The following is a 6,356-nucleotide window of genomic DNA, read 5'->3' on the forward strand; positions in this document are numbered from 1 at the left end:
ATCCTTAGACTTGAATCCGAGGATGATTTGGTGTTTCGATGTTGTTTTGTGTGTTCCGAAGGTTGGTATAAGTTTGAATGATGATATGTGACTTGTTGGTATGTTTGGTTGAGGTCCTGAGGGCCTCGGGTGGATTTGAGTGGTTGACGGAAGGATTTGAACTAAGTTGATGCAGCAGATTTTGCTGCTTCTGTAATATTCGCACCTCCGGATTGGGGACCGCAGGTGCGAGGACGCAGATGCGAGAGGGAGGTCGCAGATGCGGTTTTGGATCAGTGGCAGCTTGACCGCAGGTGCGGTGTCTGTATCGCACCAGCGAGGCCGCAGATGCGGGCATGTAGCCACAGATGTGGAATGTGTGTGGATAAGTGAAAACCGCATATGCGGTTGGTTTGACCGCAGAAGTGGTCCCGCAGGCGCGGGTAATAGACCGCAGATGCGGAAATCGCTGGGCAGAAAGTATAAAAGACCATATTCGCCAATTTCTGCCATTTCTTCACCATTTTTGGACGAGTTGGAGTTTGGGGACTGTGATTTCAAAGGGGAATTAAGTGTTTTCAGTGAGGTAAGCTACTTGGACCTTGTATCTTGTGTTTATGGCAATTATTCCATTGTTTAATCATGATTTTAGGGGAGAAATTGGGAGATTAGGGCTTGAAATTGGAGAGTTTAAATTGGGGATTTGAGGGGCCATTTGAGGTCCGATTTTGATGATTTTGGTATGTATAGACTCGTGAGAGGGTAAGGATTCTAGTGTTGTGATTTTTATCGGATTTCGAGACTTGGGCCTGGGGTCGGGTTTGGCCAATTTCGGAAATTTTAATTAAATTTGATAATTTTCGCGTGGGCTTTGTTCCTTTGGCATGTATTGATGATATGATTCTGATTTTGCATAGGGGTGATTTGAGGCCGAGTCAAGAGGCAAGGGCATTGCGGAGTAGACTTTCGTCCGGTACGACGTAAGTAACGATTGTAAATCTAGACCTGAGGGTATGAAACCCGAAATTTCGTACTATTTTGATAAATAAGGTGACACACATGCTAGATGACGGGCATGTGGGCGTGCACTCGTAAGGATTGTGACTTGGTCCATCCCGTGGCAATTGTAGGTTGCATATTTTGATAAACTCTATATGATACCTATGTGATTTAGAAATAATTCTGTTACCTTGGGTTGAATGCCATGTTTGGGGCGTTGTGCCGTACTGCTTGGACTCTCAGGGGTATTTTACTGTTATCCTCACATTGTTTTTGATAGAAAGCATTATCCTCAGTCATGGTTTATACCTGTTTATTGTTAAATCTTGTTCATCACTCTATTTTAATATTTATGAAAGTGTTTTGAGCTGAGTTCCCTAGGTTGCACTGAGATGCCCGAGTGGCTTGTGAGGCTGATGAGTGAGTAAGGCCGAGGGCCGAGTTGTGAGGATAGTTATGGATCGGGCTGCACGCCGCATCGTTTTATATATATATATATATATGGATCGGGTTGCACGCCGCAGCGATATGTTTGATCGCATTGCACGCCGCGACAATATAGCGCTCGGGTTGTAGGAGCCCTTCCAGAGTCTGCATGCCCCCAGTGAGCGCAGTGGACTATATATTTATGGATCGGGCTGCACGCAGCAGCGTTTATTATAAGATATCTATTGAGCGTGAGTTGCTGAGTGTGAGTGTTGATTGATGAGAGTTGAATCACGAGTGACTGAGAGGCTTGCCCGATGGGCTATATATATGAGCGATACTTTGCCCGAGGGACTTGTTTTATGAAAATACTATTTTTACTCTTTTTTATGCTGAGCCTCTATTGAAAATGTTGAGCAAATGTTTTAACGACTTTCGTTGAAACTGGAGTTTTTACTAGATGTTCGGAATCAAAATTACTGATTTGATCTTGTTATTCCCACTGAGATTTTTATGTTATGATATGTATATGATTTTAAATGCTCGTCACTGCACTCAGCCTTTATTTATAATTGTTACTTACTTAGTTGGCGTACTCACGTTACTCCATGCACCTTGTGTGCAGATTCAGGTGCCAAAGCATCCGAGTGAGAGCTGTTTCTTTCTTTCAGTGTATTTCCGGAGTTAGCAAGGTAGTTGCATGGCGTCCGCGGCCCTGCCTTCCTCCTTCCTATCTTTTAGTATTTATTTTTTTCAGACTCATCTTGTATCGAGTAGTCAGTATCAGATTGTATTTTAGTGGCTCATGACTAGTGACACCGGGATCGAGCAGTGTTTGATGTTTTTGCATATTTTCCGCTTGTTTTGAAATGTTTAAACGAAAGATTTGTGATAATATCTGACATGTAAATGAATTAAGAAAAAGATCCTTTTATGTTGTAAATGTCGAATCAGCTGGCCTAGTACTGCGATAGGCGCCATCACGGTCGGTGTGGTTTGGGGTCGTGACAAATACTTTAATACCAAATGACCTTTCACCATAATTGTTTGTTGTCAAGTTTATTATTTCTTACTTATGTTGGTATCACCATATATATATATATATATATAATAGACTAAGTTAAAATTGATCTTCCATTGCATATAGGTTGATTTTGAAGAAAAATATGCCCGCCATGCTACTGAAAACTTAGATCCACTGAATAACTTATGTAATAATACACATATGGTATAAGAAAATTCTGACAATAACGTCATACATGCAGAACTTATGATACCGGTCAATGTGCTTCTAAGTATGTGTTTATCCCCGAATTCAACTTTCGTCTTCCGAAACTATAGAATATCATTTTAAATTTGTGTAAAAATAATTTTCAGTATGTTTATGTTTTGTAGTTATAATAAATAAAGTACAAGGACAAACATCCTTAAAATCGGACTATATTTACAACAATATATTTTCTTACACGAATAAATATATGTTGCACTTTCAAGAGAGATATCAATATCCACAACAAGAGTTCTGGCTATGACAGAGCAACCAAGCATTAGAAGGAAACATACACAAAGAAAACATCGTCTTTAAAGAAGTGTTTGGCAAGATACCATCACATTAGATACCTTTAAGCTACAATACATAATTATCTACTTAACATGACTAAAACTGATCATTTGTGTAAGTTCTGATAATGTCCTTTCATTTTGAATTCACGTATTATGCTAATGTAATAATATTTTTCGACAATTAGATGATTGGTGTATTATTATATATAAAATTTCTCTCATAAATTAAATTCTATTGTTCCTTCATATAAATAAATATTTAAACCATCATGTGCAATTATTAACGTGCAACGCATGTTTATAGATACTAGTATATATTTAAAAAATAAAATGATGCCTTTTTGGTGATAAACAAGACCAAGATACCTCGAAAAGCCATTGACCAATTCAAGGGAGATTGACAGGAATAACCCCTATAAAAGCTGATTTTAGCGGAATATTAGAAAACTTTCATTAATCTAGTGAACAAGATGCAAATTGAAGAAGAAACTGGAGCAATCTATTAAATTCTTCATCAAAGTCTACCCGATTGATATGATTTTTGTGCTTGTCCAATTATTCATCAAACTTTACCAGATTGGTATGATTCTGTGTTATTTGCAAGCGGCCTATCTGTTAAATTATTCATCACAATCTACTTGATTGGCATAATTTATTTGTGTTGTTTAACAAATTACTTTTCAAAATTATAATATGATACATAACATGACAAAATGATGAATTTTAGCAATAAATATTATATTACAATATAGCATTTATTACAGAATCTTACCGTGTTGGTAGATCTTAGCTGAAGCTACATAACAGAGAGGACGCTTAGCTATTTTTCAAATACCACCAATTACGGAAATATTCCCACTAAAACCAGCTTCCTTCGACGACACGCCGCGAATCTTTTTGTTAATTCAATCCACAGTAACTGCCAATTGCAAGAAAAAGTCTCCTTCACCGACCAAATGAGTTAAGCACACATTAAATTAACATTATGACCAAAACTTTAGCCAAAAGAAAAGAAGAAAATAAGAATCTTGTACACTTCGTATGCATATATCAAAACCTAAAAGAAAAGGACAAATAAAGAAAAAAACTGTAGTAATACAATCAATTGTAGTATTAATGCTGTATTACATGACCAAAACTTTAGCCAAAAGAAAAGCAAGCTAAGGACTGCCCCTTCAATATCATTTTAGGTTAATGAATACACTTGCTAATCTGTAAAGTTTCTACCTACGTTAGATTTTTTTTTTTTTTTTTTTTTNNGGGGGGGGTGAGATACTCATAAAACTTCTGGAAAAAAAATATATCACCCAAGCAAGTTTTATTTTCAATTTTTTTCCCCCTAAAAATTGCTTTAAGTCCTAAGAGATAGAAAGAGGTTCTCTCGTCACCTCAGTATGTTCTGCCCAAGATATAGTCCTTGACTCGTTTCCTACCAAATCATAATATCTAAGGTGGCTTTTAAAAAAAGAAGATTATCAGCAGCTGGTGTTTTGACCAAAACAATATATGGATAACATGTGTTTGCACATTAACCTTTAAAACTTAACCATATTTAATAGGGGAAAGTGCACAATTAGCAACAAATTAGAGATGTCATTACTCTTTAGCCACTGTTTAAAATGTATTTACTATTTAGCCAGTGCTTAATAAATTTTTATCCGCCCGGAGGAAAATACCCCTGCACTAGACATGGGTGCTGTGTAAATATTAAGGACAAGTGTCCTTAACTTCATTAATGATGTGTAAATATTAAGGACAAAGTGTCATGTCATGTCCTTAACTTCATATGTGCAGTGTAAATGTTAAGAACATAATGTCCTTAACTTGTATTTGCACCTTTTGTTGTTAAACTTTAGGACCTCATATCCTTAACTTCATATATGCAGTGTAAATGTTAAAGAAATAGTGTTCTTAACTTTATGAGTGTTGTGTAAATATTAAGACATGGTGTCCCTAACTTCATGAATGCTATGTAAATATTAAGGACAAGGTATCCTGTCAAGTCCTTAACTTCATGTGTGCAGTGTAAATGTTAAGGACATGGCGTCCTTAACTTCATGTGTGCAGTGTAAATGTTAAGGACACCATGTCCTTAATATTTACACAGCACTCATGACGAAAGGGTAAAACCGTCTTTTCGTATTAATTTTAATAGAGTAGTGGCTATTTTGCTCAACATTAAAAATATTATATAAAAACTAAATATCATGTTAAAAAGTGGCTATCCCACGCTATTTCTACTAATTAATATGCATTAAATAAATTGATGCAAACACTGGGTGCGGATATGTAGTTTCTGGGTGGGCAGGGTAAGATTGTGTCAAGTGAAGGCTCCCAGCCCTAAGTCCGCCCGCCCTTCCCCCCATTTTTTATGTTAAAATATCATGGTATAGCTAGTTTTCACACTGGTCAATGAAAAATAGCCAGCGTTTATCAAGTCAATAAAAAATAGCCACTATTTTGTTGCAACAGGGACCGGTCCAGTGTAATATACGGGAGTTCTGGTGCATTTGTATACGAACTCCAGCGTATTATGCTGGACCGGTATACTTTGCTAACTCCTGTAAAATTTGCGGGAGACTGGACAATTATACTTGCTGGAACTCCCGTAAAATTATACTGGACAATTATACTTGCGGGAGACTGGACAATTATACTTGCTGGAACTCCCGTAAAATTTGCGGGAGTTCCAGCATAATTATGCTTGAACTCCCGTAAAATTTGCGGGAGTTCCAGCATAGTTATCCTGGAACTCCCGTAAAATTTACGGAAGTTCAAGCATACTTATGCTGGAACTCCCGTAAAATTTGCGGGCGTATTTTTCCGGATTTTGAACAGTGTTTTCGCTCAGATTTAAAGTGGCTAAATTTCGATGACTTTTGAAACTTGGCTATTTTTCAACGACCAGTGGTAAATCTGGCTATTTTAGAATTTCTCCCATTTTTTATCCTTAGGATAACTCCTGAAAATTATTTGTCTTCAATTCTGGACTGTTTTGGTGCCCACTGCATATTGTGAAGATTGTGAAGTGGCCAAAGGTTAAAGCCTGAGACACTTCTGATTTATATCTGATCTTCGGTCTGTGAAAAAGACAGATTTTTTATTTGTGAAATATAATGTCCTCCAAATGGAGGAGATCTTGCTGATTTTGAGTTGATCTGATTGCTCAACTGTCAATAACTAGCTGTTAAATTCTTCTTTGTAACATAACTGTGGCAAAATCATGACTTTCTGTATGCCTCAAGACTATTAGAGTAGCTGAAGAGCTAAGCCTGGGACATATATGCTCCTTCTGCCTATGAAATGATCAAGACAGAAGTTGACAGTCTGTGGGGTTTCATACACAGAAAACTTATTTTCTTTCCACATTTATCACTCACAGTCACAGA

The sequence above is a fragment of the Nicotiana attenuata genome, chromosome 1 (genome assembly GCF_001879085.1).
Source record: "Nicotiana attenuata strain UT chromosome 1, NIATTr2, whole genome shotgun sequence".
NCBI classification, from domain to species: domain Eukaryota; kingdom Viridiplantae; phylum Streptophyta; class Magnoliopsida; order Solanales; family Solanaceae; genus Nicotiana; species Nicotiana attenuata.